The sequence below is a fragment of the Periophthalmus magnuspinnatus genome, chromosome 4, assembly GCF_009829125.3.
Source record: "Periophthalmus magnuspinnatus isolate fPerMag1 chromosome 4, fPerMag1.2.pri, whole genome shotgun sequence".
NCBI classification, from domain to species: Eukaryota; Metazoa; Chordata; class Actinopteri; order Gobiiformes; family Gobiidae; genus Periophthalmus; species Periophthalmus magnuspinnatus.
This window is the reverse complement of record NC_047129.1, coordinates 19370352-19390662: the sequence shown is the minus strand read 5'-3', so window position 1 is coordinate 19390662 and position 20311 is coordinate 19370352. Positions and strand designations below refer to the sequence as shown.

At 42.3% G+C, this 20311-nt stretch overlaps 1 protein-coding gene across 2 annotated transcripts in view; it reads right to left on the bottom strand.

Moving 5' to 3' along the window:
* The window catches only part of lrp8 (low density lipoprotein receptor-related protein 8, apolipoprotein e receptor), a 269034-nt gene that overhangs the window by 151917 nt on the left and 96806 nt on the right, over positions 1–20311 (bottom strand). The window lies entirely within an intron of this gene.

Sequence of the window (20311 nt, the reverse complement as noted above, 5' to 3'; positions counted from 1 at the left end):
GTAGAAGACGCAAGTATCAGACTGAGGAATATAAAGTTATCTGTCCAACACATCTTTCAGTTTCGTTGCTGATATCAACCATAGACTGTATATGTAAATGGACGTAGCTAACCTGCTAGCTGCTACGTTCCAAACAGGAAGTGAGCATGGGCGCACTTCCGGCTCCATCGACTCTGGTTTCAATTCACTTTCTATTGAAAAATCGTGTCCTCTCTCTGTAACTGCTGCTGTCAGACTCGTCATTTTGGTCTTAAAATGTTCGTTTTAACCTGCTCTCCTGGGGTTTTTATTTTGTTATTGTGTCTGTAAATCAAGATATGAACATTAATAAGAGACAAATTAGCTGCCTTCTTTCCCCGAGGTTGCTCCTGCTCTAGTGTTAGTGTGACAGGTTAGAGTGGTGCTATATGCCCCTAATGCTGTTCTTATATACAGTGACATAAATCATAATGTGATTTTATGCTAAGAGAAAAAATAGTTAAAAACAGGAAAAGGTTTGCAATAAATAGTCATTTACAGAAGCCTTAAAAACAATATAAATACAGTCAAAAAAGTTTGTAAAATGTGTATTATATTTTATTTTCTGTAATCCTGTTATTTCATTCAAGGGAGGGTAATTATATCATCAGTAATCAGCTACTCAGCCTGGGATCATTTGTTTTAGTGATTGGTAATGTCTTCACCCACCACTTAAGGATTTTGCGGTGTTTCTCCTCATTTCATTAAACTCCTGCATAAGGAAGACAACTATAAATCACTCTCCCGGTTGAGACTTCTATTTTCAGGAGCGCAACATTCCCCATTTTCAGGGGTAGCAACAGGTTTGATTGACAGCGTTGCTAAGGGCTCGCACAGCTGTTTTAGCATGGAACGGGAGGGCACGGTACCGTCATGGTTGCTGTGATACTTGTGTTCGGAAATAAGGAGGCCGCTATAACTGCTAGCCTCGACGTTCACTTAGTCCACGTCTTTATACAGTCTGTGGTGTAAACACGCTGTTTGTTGCCAGATAGGATGCAGGGACAGGGATATTGTCATAAAGTAAACTCTCCAAAAATAGTAACTACTACAACTGGCAAAACCTCTGGATGAGTTCACCTTTTGTCCTTTGTACAAATAAAACTTAATAAACTAACTTATCTCAACTTGAAAATGTTCTTTGAGCAAACATCTCTTTTATGCAAATTTTTAAAAAAGCCCAATGAAAACTCAATCCCTGTATCTGTGCACGATTATGAGACCAGCGCTTCAGGTCAACTTCAAAACTCACACTATTAGATCCAGCCTTGTTCACTGCGCTACATAAAAAGATGATTTTCTCAATCTATGAAACACCAATCTGAAACAATTACTTTCTTTACCAAAGCATCTGAAATGGAAATGGTGCAGCTCTTTAGACAAGAACACACTCAATAGATCATTTCAGACGTTTTGGAGACAGGTGAAAGCATTTGATTATTTCAGATTTGGATCAGGAATTCTGTTGATTTCAGTTCAGTTTTGCCTTTAACTGGAACTGGAATAACAATGGCAGCAAATGCAAAAGTCTGATTTCCATTGCCTGATAAGCCGAGAATGTCAGTGTCTCTATTTTATAAAGAGCGATATCAGCCTAGTCACCTCTCCCGCTGTGGAGTCTTTCTATCACATAAGGAGCCATGTTTATTTTGATACGAATAGACAATGTGTGTCCCTGATTGACTAATCCACCTGTCAGTCACGCCCAACCCGGTGAGACTGAACATTTACCAGACTTACATCCAAGTATTAGCCAAGTGCATATTCTGGAGAACAGGCAAAGATTTGAAAACATGCAAGAAGTTGTTTTATATTCTCTTCAATAAAACCAGTATCATGATAAACGGCCACATTTTTATACAGCAATTTTCCACCTTCAAGGCTCAAAGCGTTTGACAAAGGAACCACTCACACATTCACACACACATTCATACACCAGTGTCAATGGGGGCGAGGGGCGTTAAGTGTCTTGCCCAAGGACACAACAACAGCATTCATCTGTGAGAGCTGTGGGTCGGTGGATCTGAAGCTCAACCAATGATGTTTATGTTGAGAGCAGGATTCGAACTGCCAACCTCTCTACCGACTGATCTACTCCAGGCCGGTCTAGACCACAGGCTGGACAAAGAAGTGGACTGAGTGAGTGTGACGTCACCCACAGCATTGAACTCCATTCAAATGAAGCTCATCGAGGCTAGAGCAGTTATAGCGGCTAATATGGAGCTACATCTGTGAGTATCATAGCAACCAAAGAGCCAATCTGGAGCGAGGCTGTTGAAGGTAACGCCCCTTCCCGCCCACACCACTCGTTTAGCAGGGAGCAGGCACATAAAACGCTGTCAATCAAACCTGATGCTAACACTAGCGGGAGTAACCTCGAGGAAAGAAGGCGCCTGATTTGTCTGTTATTAATGTTCATATCTTGATTTACAGACACAATAGTAAAATAAAAAACCCAGGATCATGTAGAGCGGGTTAATACGAACATTTAAGACCAAAATGATGAGTCTGACAGCAGCAGTTACAGAGAGAGGGGATAGAGTTTTTCAATGTAAAGTGAATTGGAGCCAGAGTTGATGGAGCCAGAAGCACGTCCATAATCACTTCCTATTTAGCAAGGTAGCTAAGTTGATTTAGACATACAGTCTATGGTCCAAAATTAACTCTTCTATATTAAAGAAGCTTATCAGGTTTTTCACTAGTCATTATTTTCACCAATTTAACATTTAGTTATCTTAATCTTATTCTCATCCAAACTATACAAGTTGTCCAAAGCCATGAGAAGTTCAGCATGGAATGAACAGAACACAAAGGTCTGAACGGCTACATTGTAAGACGGAGCGGAGAAAGTGTAGATAATGGAGCGAGGTGTGAGTGGGCGGAGGCAGACCAGGAAATGGATGATCTGGAGCAGTGTCGCGATGGGCTAAAAAGGTAAAGAACGCAGTGTGTCACGAGTGGGAAGGAGGCCGTTTATCAGAGACCCTGGTCCTGGAGAGAATGAAGAATCCAACCCAATCCCACTGTGCGTGTTTGTGTGTGTGTGTGTTTGTGTGTGTGTGTTTGTGTGACAAAGGTGTACACTGCGGAGTGGGCAGGACTGGACAAGTATAATATTGGTGCTGTGGGGAGATTAAAGGCCTGTCTGATTCCCCAGTATTCCCGCAGAGATGCTCAGATAGAGGAGGAATTCCCAGCATACCAATAACTCAGTCAAGGTTACAGAAACAGATCAAACTTTTCTAGACTTTGGGGACGAGGATTCAAGTTTGGAATTCTTATATGGAAAAAAAATGGGTTGGATTGATTAAGTCTCCAGTCTTTTCCCTCCAAACTGTTGTTGCCCTTGAACAAGAGAATGTTGAAGTATTAATGAGTGGATTTAAATGTTAATGGTTCCTTGATGTAAATTAAGATAAGATATGCCTTTAAGATAAGATATGGAAATTACTTAAGTGACTGACAGGGGGTGACAGTGGCTCAGTTGGTAGAGTGTTCGTCCACTGATCTAAAGGCTGGTGGTTTGAATCCGTCTGTTGTCTTCAAAAAGGCCTTTTAATCATTAGCATTGACTCCGCTGTAGCTAAACTCAAGCTCTGATTGGTTAGAGCAGTCACATGGTACGACATGAACGAGCATTTGAGCGATGTGAACGAGCTCAACTGTTGTGAATGAGCCGCAGGTTTAAAACATAGTTCAGAAGGTCCTGGAAGGACAAACATTATTATTTATAATTTGTAATTTATGTATTATTCCCTTGTCTCCTTCACGCTCGCTCTGCTCACTCTCGTCGCTCAAAGTCTCATGGGGAGTAGCTCAATTGCGCGTCCATGGGCAGGACCGGATGTACCTAGCCGCTAAAGGCTAAACTCGCGACATGCGCCATTGAGCACAGCCTATTAACTTCAATGGGCGGCCATGTTTAGACCCCGGGGCTTGAGTGTTACATAAAACTACTCTTACTGAGGTCAAATAATAGAAGAACATAACACACATTGATTCACCACTAAAAAAATAAATTAAAGGACTTTCATCATCTTTTAAAGAGGGGGTATTATGCAAAATCAACCTTTCAGACCTTTCTCTCATGATTTAATGTTGTTCCCTCATCAAAAACCTGCCTGAAGAGGTTTTAGACGTGGTCCATGCATGTTTGAGTCATTTAGCGATCTCTCCTAGGGCCTATTCAAAACCTCAAGATTCTGTACGAGGCTCCACCCACAAGCCTACATCACCCATGCTCCCACATGACAAATCTCCACAAATATAGAGAAGCATGATACAAATCTGTCCACTACAACTTCACAAACCTGACGTGAGCAAAGGTAGGGGAGACTGAGAGCATCAAAAACAAAAGTGAAACTTGAACAACGTGTTAATATGTTGTTTTTGGCAAATAGAAAATTTTTAAGATGATAAAAAGAAAAATGTGGATCGAAATATGTTACATGATACAGTTAATACCCCATAGAAGTAAAATAGCCCCTCTTTAATACTCCATAGAAGTAAATACTTCTTCTAAGATACGTCTATACCTCCAGACAGGCCTGTGCACGTCTGCTTCTACAAAGGCTCCAGATGAGCAGCTCTCCAGACGACTCCTTAGATCATAGTGAATATATCGCCCACCTCCCGCTTCAAACAGACCTGGTGTTACCGATGTGTGATCCCCCGCGCTGGACCCACACACCAGACCAAAAAGTGAATGAATAATGAGCCATTCCTCCCCGAAAAAGTGTTGAAAGAAGTGAACGCAGAAGCCTTCACACGGATGTTCTCCTGGAGTCAGAGGCGCAGATGAAAGAAGAGAACTTATACACAAGAGGGTCTGGACCGGGATCTGGACAGGGGTCTGGATGTGGGGAGGAGGTATTTTACTTCTATGGGGTATTAACTGTAACACATCAAATACTTAGCTCTCCACGTTTCTTTTGATTGTTTTGAAAATGCTAAATTCACCAAAAACAATGTATTAACATGTTTTACAAGTTTCACTTTAATTTTTGACGCTCTGAGTGTCACCTCCCTTTGCTCTTTGTGCAAAGTCACTCCCCCTTCAGAGCGGTATCACAACACAATCAGCTGCATCCCACTAATAAAACTACTGCACATCACATCAGGTTTGTGAAGTTGTAGTGTACAGTTTTGTATCATTTTTTTGTATATTTATGGAGAATTGTCGTGTGGGAGCATGGGTGGTGTAGGCTTGTGGGCGGAGCCTTGTACAGAATCTTACAGTTAACCATAAGAGGGGTTTGAATAGGGCCTGGGAGAGATCACTAGATTACTCAAACATGCACTGGATAATATCTAAAACCTCTTCAGATATGTTTTTGATGAGGGACCAGTGGATAACACCTCCTCTTTAAGCTAAATAACTGTGCTCATTTATCGACTCAATAGTAACAAGCAGAACTGACAGCCGCCATTACTCAAACTTATAAAAACACTTTCATTTTTAAACCCCACACACTGTTATGCCAATACTAAACGGCTCCTAATGAGTTATTACAAACTAATCCAATTTGGCTGGGTCATCGAATCAGAGCTTTCCATTAATGACCAGTCACCTCCAGCAAATATAAAGACGTCCGAGCTGATTCCACGTGTATCCACAGAGCTGACCTGCTCTCGCCCAGGTCAGCCCAGGATCATGTTTAAATATTAGACTCCTGAAATCGTGTTTGTCTTCTGGGATGTCTGCTCCCGCTGCCAGCAAAGGGAGCATCCTCGGTCATAAGGACGACCAGTGTAAAGACGTTAAGAATGGTACGGATCTGAAATACTGAATTAGAACTTACACTCTGGTCAGGAAATAGGGAAATAACTGCTATTTTTTTCAGCAACCTCAAGACAAAGTTCACTACACAAAATATGTAGTGATGAGGCTTTCGGCTCTTTTATGGGATCCGAATCTTTTGGGTCTGTTCATTTTAAAGAGGCATTCAAAAGACTGGCTCGTTTAGTAAGTATTTATATGACAGGCGGTTGATGGTAACGCCCCTTCTCGCCCGCACCGCTGGCAACGCTGTCAATCAAACCTGTTGCTAACGCTAGCAGAAATGACCTCCAGGAAAGAACGCACTACATTTGTCTGTTACCAATGTTCATATCTTGCTTTATGGACACAATAGCGGAATAAAAAAACAAGATCATGTAGAGCGGGTTAATATGAACATTTTAAGAGCAAAATAATGAGACTAACAGCATCAGTTACAGAGAGAGGGGACAATGTTTTTCAAAGTAAAGTGAATTGGAGCCAAAGCCGATGCAGCCGGAAGCGTGCCCATGATCACTTCCTGTTTTAACGCAGCAGGTTAGCTATGTCCAGCATATATCCAACGTATGTCATCGCCCTTTATATGAATGCTAATTGTAAATGCATTTACTTGCTGAGCACTAACTGTGGGTCAAACACGGCAAATTGCTTTGACTTCCTCCAGAACACAATCTTCTGTCAACTTTTCCCCCGTCTCCAGATGCTGTCACCCCGGGTCACTGCGCCTCACCCTCCAAACCAAAGCAGGGCACTACACCAGCGCTGCTTCTCGGCTTACAAATGAGGAAGAGTAAACACAACGGCGAGGACAGACGCTGAAGATGAAAGAGCAGAATGTAAAAGGGTCAGCGGTGTACGAGGCAATCACAGGACATGACTTCAAAGATTCCATTAGGCACAATGTCGCTGTTTTTCTTGCTGTATTGACCAGTTTGAGGCAGGTAGAGGAAGGAATATTTCTCCCCTGATTTCAGAACATATAACACATCATGATTGCCTGCAACACAGTTTAAATGTGGCTAAAAACGATAACTGTTACCTTCAAAGTCCAGATGCCTCAAAGTGAAGGAACTTGAAGAGTCCAAAGGTTTATCAGGACGGCCCGTCACTGTTAAGCTCATAGACTGTTTATATAAATGATCATAGCTAACCTGCTAGCCACTGTGTTCCAAACAGGAAGTGAGCGTGGGTGCACTTCCAGCTCCATTGACTCTGGCTCCAATTCACTTTCTATGTAAAAACTGTGTCTCCTCTCTTTGTATCTGCTGCTGTCAGACTCGTCATTTTGGCCTTAAATGTTCGTATTAACCTGCTCTACATGATCCTAGGGGTTTTTATTGCGCTACTGTGTCCCGCTAGCGTTAGCAACAGATTGACAGTGCTGCTAAGTGCCCACTCCCTGCTAAACCAGCGGTGTGGCCAGAAAGAGGCGTTACCTTCAACAGCCTCGCTCTGGATTGGCTGTTTGGTTGCTATGATACTCGCGGACGAAATTCCAAATATGTAAAAATGTTGAATCAATACAGATGAACACTTTTGTATTCTTCCCTTTGGACGAGTGGTTATAACGTGTTTTAATTCACTTGTTTTCACGAGTTTGACCTGCTTCCTGTACCTTTACATTTATGGCTTGTCATAATTTATACTACACACAGCTCAGAGAACAAAGGCTGCGTACGACATGTGCTGCTTGGACATTTTAATAACATGCTAACGTCCCTTTGTGTGACGGCGCTCCCCTTTAAGTGCGTCTGGGGCCAATATGATGTCATTTCCTTTGGCTATTACACGATATATTAGCAATGACATATTATGCATAGGGGGATCACTTTTATTGCTAACTACAGTCCCCGTCCCATCAGCCCGTCTGGTGACACGCCGCCTGGCCTATATATCGATTCGCTAAATGCACAGGCATACACATGCATACACGTCTCCCCCTCCAATCTCATCAAATTGTCAGATGGGGTCGAGATTTTAATGGCATCGGACCGGCCCCTCCGTGTATAGTATAGCTCCGTGTGTCTGTGCTCTTGCCAAAGGGGTGTCAGTGCTCAAGAGTGATGTCATAAGAGGGAACGACCAAATAAGGAGCGATCCCGAGGCGGCACATGACAAAACGTCTACTAATCACTTTTAATGCAAATGTGTCATCTGAAATAGAGAAAGTAAAGAAAGCTATTTTAGACCACTTCCACAGAATGAGTAAAGACACACTTGTGGAGACTTATTGCGCCGTTGGGGACGGAGAGGCAGTGTAAATCAAGGGGGGAGGGGATGTACTGTACTACACAGGAGCTACAAAGAAAATCCCTTTGTTGTAAGCAGACGGACAGACCTGTGCGCAGAATGTAAGGGATCGATGCAGCTGCCCACAACTCGCTCAATACTGGGATATAGATGGACTATGGGAGAAAATCAGACGTTTGAAATTACATACAGCTCTGAAAAGAAGAAAGCAGCACATGATTGTGAATTTTAGAAATAAATCTGACAAATTAATGCACACTATTTTTGTGCTTTTTTGAGAGACTTTGTTCTTGATTGGATATTCAAATTAGTTTATTAATCTTGTAACATGCATGTTCCACCAGGAGGAGGCTCCGGGGAAGACCCAGGACACGCTAGAGGGACTATATCTATCGGCTGGCCTTGGAAAGCCTTGGGGTCCCACCGGAGGAGCTGATGGACGTGTCTGGGGTGAGGGAAGTCTGGGAGTCCCTGCTTAGACTGCTGTCCTCATGACCCAGCCCCGGATAAGAGGAAGAAAATGAATGCATGGATAAAACTTACCAATCAAACAATTGGGATTGCTCCATTAACCAGAAAATATTTTTAATAAAAAAAATAAAAAATAAAATAAAATATTATATATACTTTTAATACTTTATATTTTGTAATTGTAATATTTCCTTAAAGGGTTCATATTACGCTGTTTCTGATTAGTTCTAATGTTTCCTCATCACAAACAGAGCTGGAGTTGTGTTTTATTAACACATGTTTAACACACAAACCCTGCATGTTTAGGCTGAGTTCTTCTCAAACTAAAAACACTCTGTTCCACCTTGTGATGTCATCATGTGGTAATACAGGAAGTGCTCCACTGTGTTTTTAAACTCTACACAAATTCACTAGAATCATTTGGATCATTCATTTCATCCCTAGAATTGTCTATCTCTACTGAACTAAAGATAAAAGGAGCTGTTAACTTGAAAACTACCACTTCATGACATCACAAGGTGGATCAGAGCATTCTGAGGTTTGAAGATGTAGACAGACTAATAATAAACAAAACAAAACACAACTCCAGGTCTGTTTCTGAGGCGGTTATAACACTAGGACCTGGCTAAACGCTCACATGAGTCAGTTTTGTTTAATATGGGACCTTTAATGTTTCCAATTTTACTTTTTTCTTCCCATTAATAAGAAAAATGTTTCAATATTTAATTTTTTTTTTTCAAATAGTTTCCAAATTTGTATCATGCAATTACTCTGTTTATGCCTAGATAAATAAAGACATGCTTCACTACACGATTTGCCTTCCCTCATTAACTCACATAATGAACGCATTTTAATTTCATCTCCGATCAGGCTCAATCATCTGCGCTAAACCAAAAAAAAAAATAAAATTGGCAGCTCTACCCAAATCACTTTTCCAAACCCTTTTTTCCCCCTACTATTTTAGATTCCAATTAATTTCCTTGTGAGTGACTGATTGACGAGTCGTGCGGGCCAAGGCTTCCAGTGGCATTCGCTCCCAAACAAAAGCAAAACAACTTTCCCGCTGGCTGCCTGAATCAGCGTTCCCAGTTTGAGTCTGTAATTCCTCTCTTTCCGGGCCGCACGCGTTCCAAGCGTCACCATTCAAATCCCGAATCGTGATCGTGCTGGGCTCCGCGGGACGGCTCCATACATGACAAATTACTGCTGGTCTTATTATTAAAAATCAGGGTTTAGTGGAGGGAGTGGCCACGGGGACGGGAGAGGGGACGGGAGAGGGGATTGGGAGAGGGGATGGGAGAGGGGACGGGAGAGGGGATGGGAGGAGAGGAGGGGGGAGCTGGGAGAGAGAATGGAAGCGGGGATAGGAGAGGGGACGGGAGAGGGGATGGGAGAGGGGATGGGAGATGAAAGAGGGGACAGGAGGTGGGAGAAAGGACGGGAGAGAGGGGAGATGGGATGTGAGAGGGGACAGGAGGTGGGACGGGAGGTGGGATGGGAGAGGGACAGGAGGTTGGAGAGGGGACAGGAGGTGGGACAGGGGACAGTAGGTGGGAGAGGGGACAGGAGAGAGGGAAGGTGGGACGGGAGGGGAACAGGAGGTGGGAGCTGGGAGAGGGGATGGGAGAAGGGATGGGAGGGGGGTCTAACAAAGCACTCCTAGCCTCCACACACAAAGAACAAGATGGATTTCAGAGGCATCTGACAAGAACGCGTTTTAATTACAAATGGCCGCTGTTTTAAGCAAGAGCAAAGGTCAAAAAGACTCGGCCCCGAGTCTTTACATCTGCGTCTCAGAGCGATTCAAATACGTCAGATTTATTTGTAAAATTTGAATTTGAATCAAAGAAATTAATGCACACGATTTTTGTATTTTTTTGAGGGATTTTGTCCAATTAGTTTATTAATCTTGTATCTGGAGAAGCTGGAGGAAGTGTCACTCTTACTGATATTGTTTATACAGTTTATTTCTTTCTTTTTACTGTTTTTGCGTTTGTTTGAAGGGCAGAATCACTGTACTAAAAAAAGTATGTCCATAATACAAATACAAACCCCTTTAAAACAACCAAAAAAGAGATTACATTTCTTGAGTAATGTTGATTTTTGACACAAGCTCATATTGTAAACACATAATTTCAAAATAACCAAGCTCAAGTCCAAGAGAAAAGAAAACTATATGTTTCCAATGCAGGTGAGTCTCTGAGCTGCTGCAGGCTGGTGTCAGGGAGGGCATCAGGAGTAAAACTAAGACACTTATAAAACCATTTTTGTGCCACTTTATCATTTCATAATCATAATAATAATTGTGTTCATTGTGTCTTTGTTTTGAGTCTGGAGCCGATAATAACGCGGCTCAGATCTTAAATGTAAAAAAAAAAACGTTTGGCGGAGTACGTTTTATCGTCGGTATGTGATTGGCCCCGCCCCCTCGCTGTTGTCCTCCTCGCAGTCCCCGCACAACACTGCACCTCCTCTGGCTTTGTCTGCTCTGCCACGCTCGTTCAGCTGCTTTTATTGACCCTCCTCCCTCCACTACATATAAACACTTCCTGAACCTCCTCTTTCTTTCCTCCTCTATCCTCTCTCCCTCGTTCCTTCTCTTTTCCTCCATCCCCTCTTCCCTCCTCCTCCCTTTTCCATCTTCTCTCCTTCTTCCTCCCTCCTCTATCCTCAATTTTCTCTCCTCTCCCCTTCCCTTCTTTCTCCTTGCTCCTCCCTCTTTCCTTCTCCCTCCTCCTTCCTCCTCTACATACAAACACTTCCCTCCTTCTCCCTCGTCCTTCCTCCTCCCTCCTCCTCCTCGTACGTCTTGGCGAGGAGCCAGCTGTCCTCTGCCTTCGTCTGGCCCGTTTGTGATCGTTGATTAGAAAATTCATTATAAAAACACACAAGGAATGAAAGACTGAACAATGGGACTTAAAGCTCCAATCTCTCCATCTCATCGTCCCAACGGCAACACAAGAGCTTCAAGGGCACCGGCCTCCACCAAGGCAGTGGCTGTGTCCCGCAATGGTGAAAAATGAGAAGAGACTTGAACGCAGCAGGTTTTAATTCAGGGGCTCGAGCTGACGTCGCCGTAATCGCCATCACAACAAAGCGCTGCATGCTGACGGCACATCACACTAGAGGAGCACATTTTTACATTTGTACCAAAAGGACTACGCGACGCTGCCGAATCCTACGAGTATCACCGATTAAGAAAGTAAAACTGGAGAAGGAAGTGCGTACGTCACAGTGGGCGTGTACCGTTGGAGGTTAAACAGGGGCAGATCGGCAAAATGGCGTCTTGAAAATAGTCGATTGAAGATTACTCAAACATGAATCACTCCAAATACAACTTCAGAAACTCAATGAAAAGAAACAACTAGAACACGGTTAAAAGATCTGAAAAGTCCATTTTGCAGAATAGGTCTGATTTTAAATAGACTTATATTGTCAAGTCTTTTCATTAGCATCAACATTAAGTTTGAAATTTTAGCATCACAACATCTAATGCTAACCAGCTAACAACTCGCCAAATTTCACCATTTACACCGACCTAAAAGTAATTTGTCATGAATCAAAAAATGCAATGACTAAGCTCCTCTGAGTGGTCCTAAATCTGTTTGATTTGGGGCAGAATTAAAGGGATGTGGATAAAAACAGTGCGACATGTGCATCGTTCGAGGGGATGAATCACCAAACCCCTTTAAGACAACCAAAAAAGTACTTGTTAAAGGTCAAGAGAGAGTCCACTGCAGGGGCTACTATTTAAAACAACTCACTATACACAAAGATGGGTCTGAATGTGCAAAAATATGAATGTGAATATGAATGTGAAAAAATAAAGTTTAAATGTATTTGAGTAAATGTAATGAGTACGACCAACATCTGTCTCTCATTTAGTGTTTGGCAACAGGAAAATCAAGCTAGTTACCAAGACTGGCTACTCACCAATGCCGAAAGCAATGGGATGTTTTGTTAGAACACAAAATAAATGTCTTGAATGAAAATGAAGAATATTTTGAAGTTGTGTCTCTCCAAGGGGACTGGCTCTAAATACTTGACAAGTGGCCAATTAACAAAATCCACAAAAGACGTCGGGTTCATTTAAATGCGCCCACAGAAATGCAGAAATATCACTCTGTAACTGAGAGAACCGCAACTCAAGAGACAGTTAAATCCATCATACCCTAAGGTGCGAACTGAAAACAGAGACTCTTTACTGTAAACAACTAAAATGTGTTAGTTCAGTTTGGTGAACTCTTCAGAAACATGTTTAAGCTAGTTCTTTACCCGAACTGTGTATAAACTGTATATATAAATGGACATAACTAACTCACTAGCCGCCGCGTTTCAAATACGAAGTGATCATGAGCGCACCGATTCACTTTCTATTGAAAAAACATTGCCCCTGCTGCCATCAGACTTGTACTTTTTGTCTTAAAATGTTTATATTAACCTGCTCTACACAATCCTGGGGTTTTTATTTTGCTGTTTTTTCTTAAATAAAGATATGAACAATGAGCTGCCCTCTTTCGCCCGCTAGTGTTAGCAACGGATTGATTGACAGCGTTGCTAAGCTCCTGCTCTCTGCTAAACCAGCGGTGCAGGCGGGAAGGGGCGTTACCTTCAACGCGATCGGAATTCCAACTATGGGACTTGGCTCCAGATTCACCCCTATAAGTGTTAGCCTCGATGAGCTTTATTGGAGCCAAACGCTGTGGTCCACTTCTTTACACAGTCTATGGTCACAACTGAAGAAGCTACCAGGATGAGCGGAGAAAATAAACGTTTGTCTACTTGACAGAATTCAATTTCCTTTCACGACTTTATACCTGGGAATGTTTTAGTTTCTTACATTTCTTCGTTCACGCCGCCGTAATCACCTTTTGTCACAGATGAGCTTGTTTAGGACCGCTCTGCCCTACAGTTACCTCCGTCTGGGTGGCTCTTTAATCAGCGTGGGTATTAGGGGCCGAACCGCTGTCCCACTTCCTCCTCCTAAATGCTTCCCAGTCACCTAGGAGTAACCACGGATACCCCCAGAATACTGCGGAATACCAATGTGGCAGACACTCGCCTCTCTCTCTCATTACCGCACATGGACAGGGACAGGCCTCTGCTGTGTCCAGTGTTCACTCTCTTCTCAGCTGTGTCCAGGCTCCTACACCGCATCATTAACCATTTCACTGGTAAACACTGAGCTGTTAGCTTTAATAAACTGCACAGGGGCGGGCAAACAAGTCCAGCGCTGCCGTGGAGGTCATCCATCTTAGTGAAACGTCAGCGGAGTTACTTGCATGGCGTTTGCTCTACTGTACTTAGCTGGATGTACGTGGTTTACTTGGACGGTAAGTAAACGATTATGCACGAGTGAAGTTTTGATTTGGAACATACTACTACATACTAGACTATGTGTGCGTACTTCAGAGCTGGGTACTCCTGTTCCTGTGTACTTTAATGCACCCCATAAATGGTACAGTTGTCACAGGGTTCACCTTTCATGGCCTCGCTTTTCCGTGGACTTTTTAAGGGACTGTAGACCATTGTCCATCAGTCTCCTCTGTGCCGTGTCTCCTGTACAGTACAGAATGTGTTCAGACAAATTTACAAAAATAATCGATCAGTGTGACTCTGAAGTGCTGTATGTTTGCAACTTTTCTCCCCGACAAAACCCACAATGTCGATGAAACGTTCTGCACCGACAAAGGCGCCTACGAAGGTTTGAACTTTGAGAGAGTTTAAACAAGAGAGAAATGTGAGAAAATGTTAATGCCTGTGTGAGAAAAGTGTATAAAGTGTGTGGTGAGGAGTTTTAAAGCTTTAAAACATATATAATTGTAAAAAATAAAGCTGAATACTGCGAATTTCTCCTACTGCAGGTTAGTTTTAGAACATAACCCAAGGGACCACTGTAAATGGTCGACAGTGGCTCAGTTGGTAGATTGGTGGTTTGAATCCTGCCCTCGACATAAACAATATTGATTGAGTGGCCAGATCCATTGACCCACAGGTTGGCAGTGCGATTCCAGCTCCCACAGATGAATGTTATATTTGTGTCCTTGGGCAAGACATTTAACCCACCTCATCCCAAGTGTCTGCATACACTTTTGTATGAATGTGTGTGTGAATGGGTGAGTGATTCCTTGATGTAAAAGGCTTTGAGTGTCTTGAAGGTGGAAAAAAACAAACAAAAAAACGTGTCCATTTACCAGAATATTATGGATTTGAAGTTAAGTTTTGAAAAGAATAGTTGCTACAACTCCACTACAATAAATGAAACTTTTAAAACTGTAGCCTGAAGTCTCTGAAATCATCGAGTTCATTCTTGCTGAGGATTTACGGAGATGTCAAGATGGCGTCACTTTAAAAACTTCACAATTCCCTGATGAAAAAGCTCTGCGGGTGCTCGTAGATACTCCACACAATGTTAAAATGGCCATTGGCTCAAGCACACTCCAATCTGTGCCAGGGGGACTTCAGTGGGCTGCAGACATGTTTTGGAGCAAGTGGAGTGTGCACGAACAAGGCAAACTTGGCCTCTTCATAGCCATCCAAAAATGCAAATTATTCACCAAATGTTCACACTTGGCTTGGCGTGTTCAAAACCTCCATCTACCATCATTAACCCCCAAAGCCCCCTTCGTCTTTCCTTGCAGCAGTATTTGGACTGGCCGTGATTACCTTAAACACCCCCTCAGGCGAAGACTTATATCCACTGCTGATTTTTGATGCAATTTTCCAAAAGAGTGCTAGAAAATGTGGCTTACTTTAACGCAGCCGGAGTATTGCACATCAAAAGGTATCCCTGCCGGAGGGGTGTTTAGACCTGGAGCCCACGTTCTGAAGGTGATAATGTTAGATATAGATATATTTGAAAAAAGAAAGACTTACGAAAGCCTTGAGTAAAGCTATCGTCACTTGTTTAATATTTCAAATGTGGCTCTATTAAATATTTCTTCAGTTCTGTGCAAGCTTAAAGTCCCCATATCTCATGTTTTCCCTTGCGGTCAAATATGTCCACTGTGTGCTGTCTGTATCGAATTATTAAGTGTTTTAGTGTCAGGAAATGCACGCTGGCATGCTAGTTGTCACTCTGGTCTCTGACAGTTGTGAGAAGCGATGATGCTTCTTTGCTTCTTTTATTTTTTATTTGCCAGGGACCAAGTACAAATCATTAATCTTACCGAAGAAGTGATGATCTGTACCAGATTTAAAAACATATTGTCTTGGAAACATTAAGGCATAAATAATTTTTTTTTGTTAAACTGGCCTCAATAACAACATTTATATGCTATTAAAGTGGCAAGTCATTAGGCTAGTTTACACAGAGTGTTCAGTGTTTAACTCAACAGTCTTAAAAAATTAAAATGAGCCCAGATGGAGCGACGAGTGTCAAATCTGGGGGTTGGTCCCTGCCCCACGAGTGCACACAGTATTCCCATTTTGTTCTTGGGCAAAACACTGGTTCCTTAATTTTATGTTATAAATGTGTAATAAAGAAAGAGAAGAACAATTTCCAATTTACCGTATTTTCTGGACTATAAATCGCACTTTTTTCATAGTTTGTTCTGTAGGTGTGACTTATACTCAGATGCGACTTATTCACCGGTGCAATTTATAGTCTTATTTCATTTAACGATGGAGCAAAGGATCTTTTTGGATCAGGTTTAAACTGATACAAAAATAATCTTTTGGATGATCTGAATGCATAAGGTACGTGAGGAATAACTTTGGATCACTGCAAACTGTTTAAAATGAACCAATTCTGTAAATTTCACGTTTCTAAGACAGTAAAAATCAGGCCCCTTTAAGAAAGATAGTCAGGCGTCTGAGTCGTAACCTCTGCCAGGAGGATGGGCTTTCAGGGGCCAGTCTTGAATGCCTTAACCACCCAGGCTAAAGAAACAGGTCAAATACAAGACATTAGCATTTTGGAAAGTGTCCCTGGACTGGACTGGACTGGCAGCTTTCAGCGTGTGAGTTCAGTACAGCGTGTCCCATGCAGGGCAGGATGACCTCAACACTTACATAAAGAATAAATACCAAGAGCACAATTCACATCAATGCAACGACTATTGAACTAGACACTGAGTTTTTGGAGTTAATTATTGTGACAACTGTAAGTAAATGCTTAGAACATTTTAGGAAGCCAACAAATGTTAAAGAGGGGGTATTTGACTTGTATGGGGTATTAAAGAGGGGGTATTTTACTTCTTTGCTGTATTAAAGAGGGGATATTTACTTCTATAGTGTATTAACTGTAAGACATAACATATTTAGATCTGCATGTTTCCTATTATTGATTTTGAAAATGCTATATTCACTACAACATATTAACATGTCTCATCAGTTTCACTTTCGTTTTGTCCCTCCCCCTTCACGACGCTATCACATTACAATCAGCGCTACTGTAACTACTGCACATCACACCAGGTTTGTGAAGTTGTAGTGTAGTTTTGTATCATGTTTTTTGTATATTTATGAAGAATTGTCATGTGGGAGCATGGGTAACATAGGCTTGTGGGTGGAGCCTTACAACTAAACATAAGGAGGGTTTGACTAGGGCCTGGGAGAGATCGCTAGATTACTCAAACATGCATGGATGACATCTGAAATCTCTTCAGGCAGGTTTTTGGTGAGGGAACAACATTACAACATGGAAGAAAGCTCAAGAAAGTCCACAGAAAAGACCCAGGACACGCTGAAGGAACTATGTCTCTCAGCTGGCCTGGGAACACCTTGGGGTCCCACTGGAGGAGCTGGAGGAAGTGTCTGGGGTAGGGGAAGTCTGGGAGTCCCTGCTTTGACTGCTGCCCCCATGACCCTGCCCCCAATAAGAGCAAGAAGATAGATGGATTTTCTTAAGTTAATGATCCGACAAAACATTCTTAAGGGTGTCCCGAAAACAGCTAACGACATATAGCACTAGCTTTATGCTAAATATCTGCAAGACAACAGCTGGTGCTAGCTCATTTGTTGAATGTTGCGTGGCAGGTCTAGTTTCTCACCATGACACAACAGATCGACTGTTTCATATTAATTTGAGAGAAGCATCTGCAACAATTCTCTACTCAAAAGCGGAACTTCCTTCTAAAAATCCCACAGTTTAACCGCTCTTCCTTGTCTCTCCGCCCGACTCCCTCTGCGCCGCCGCAGACTCCTCCTCTCAGATAATACCACAGACCAACATGGGACCAACCATTTATCCAAGTCTCTGAGTGAGCCAAGAGAGCGCCCCTGATTAGTATTCCTCCAGGTCCCTTCAAACAGACAGGCCCGGCATCAGAATGCAAGGAAGTCCTCCGCCGGGGAAGGGGAGCGGGGAGGCGGCGGGGTTGGGGGTGCAATGCCGGGCGACCATGTAAACACTGCTTTAAAGATGGGGCTTTACAATGCGCCGCAGTCTCTAAGCTAAAAGATGGTAAATGTGGTTCTTTTGAGGGGCAGTTAAGAGCGTTTTAATGGGTTGGGATGTCGGGAGTGAAAGGGCTGATTTAGGGGGTATTTTTGTAGCGGTGGTGTGAACGAGCAGAGAGTTTGTCTGTGAACGCGTCAGATGAACATGTCAGATGTAAAGAGATGGACAGAAATGTTGTGACAGGCAGAACAAAGGGGAAACGAGGGAGGGTTTCAAGGTAATTGGGAGCTTGGGGTGAACTTCAAGGTAATGTTTGAACGCAACTTAAATCAGGGATGAGAAATTATTCGATTTTTTATCAAAATTTCAAATCATTATTTCTTGGATCTATGAGTGAAAGCATGTTTTTTGAGCAACAAGTGTGACTTTTTGTGTTACGTGGCTGATGTTCAGGGAATTAAAGGGCCCATATTACACTATTTCTTTATTTTCTATGTTCTAATGTTTCCTCATCACAAACAGACCTGGAGTTGTGTTTTGTTTCATTCACTCATGTTTAACACACAAACAAACCTGCATCTTTTGGCTGAGTTCTTTTCTCAAACTGAAAACACCTTGTGATGTCATCATGTGGTAATACAGGAAGTGATCCACTGTTTTCTTTAAACTCCACACACCTTCACTAGAATCATTTGGATAATTTCAAACCTGGAATTGCCAATCTCTGTTGAACTAAAGGTAAAAGGAGCTGTTAACTTGAAAACGACAACTTCGTGACATCACAAGGTGTAACAGAGTATTTTGAGCTTTGGAGATGTAGACAGACTAATAATAAAGTGTTACTCAAACATGTGTGAAGGAAAAAAAACACAACTCCAGGTCTGTTTTTGAGGAGGGAACAGCATTAGAACATGGATTAAAGCTCAGAAGAGTCCATTTTGTGTAATACAGGATCTTTAATAAAACGTAACACTGAAACAGAAATTTTCAATATGGCACATCATCCAGCCACAGCTGTAGATGTAATTTCTACTTTACAATGAAGATTCAGTTCAGAGTACAAATGGGCACAACCTTGAAAAGAATATACATCTCAGCTATATGTGTGTAACCCATGACAACCAAAGGAGAGCTATAGACATATATGAACCGCCTTTCAACTTCAGATTATGATGTAAAGAGTACAAGTATTCAAACTTTAGCTATACATGAAATAAATAGACACAAGGAGACATGACGACGTCTCTTGTTCAAACTAAACTTCGTGGCATAAACAATCTTCTGAACATTTTCTCATTGGCTGCACATTATGCACAATATGTTCCACTACGTTAAACTTCTTCTGACCCAAATTCCTTCAACAAACGAACCAACGCCTAAAACTGTGTTCACAACTCGACTTTCAAACTTACAAACAACAACTTCAGACTGTCTACTCCTGGAAAACACCATAATCATAGACCGTATTTATAAATGGACATAGCTAACCTGCTAGCCACTGCATTCCAAACAGGAAGTGATCATGGGCGTGCTTCCAGTTCCATCGACCCCAATTCACTTTTTATCGAAAAACTGTGTCCCCTCTCTCTGTAACTGCTGCTGTCAGACTCATCATTTTGGTCTTAAATGTTCATATTAACCTGATATACATGATCCTGTTGTTTTATTTCACTATTGTGTCTGTAAATCAAGATATGAACATTAATAACAGACAAATCAGCTGCCTTCTTTCCCCACTAGCGTTAGCAACAGGTTTGATTGACAGCATTGCTGAGCGCCCACTCCCTGCTAAACCAGCGGTGTGGGTGGGAAGGGGCGTGACCTTCAACAGCCTCACTCCAGATTGGCTCTTTGGTTGCTATGATACTTGCGGTCGGAATTCCTAATATATAACTCTGCTCCAAATTGGCCGCTATAACTGTTCTAGCCTCGATGAGCTTCATTTGACTGGAGTCGAATGCAGTGAGTGACGTCACACTCATGTTGGCGAGCTACATGGCTGTTCAGGGACGTGTCGGTGGTCACTTAATTGGCAAGTTTTCATCAAATCTATGAGTGAAAGCATGTTTTTGGAGCAAGAAATGCGACTTTTTGTGTTGCATGGCATGCTTCTGTTCAGGATATTAAAGGTTCCATATTCCTCTGGTCTCTGATCTCCGTTTTAATGTTGTTTCCTCATCACAAACAGATCTGGAGTTCTTCTCTCAAACTCAAAACACCCCGTTCCACCTTGTGATGTCATCATGTGGTAATACAGGAAGTGCTCCACTGTGTTTTTAAACTCCATACACCTTCACTAGAATCATTTGGATCATTTACACCCTGAAATTTCCAATCTCTACTGAACTGAACATAACCGTAGCTGTTAACTTGAAAACTACCCCTTCATGACATCACTCTCCCCTGTCGGAGGTGGGTTGGACGGGCCGAGGAGTGGACTGCGCCCCCCT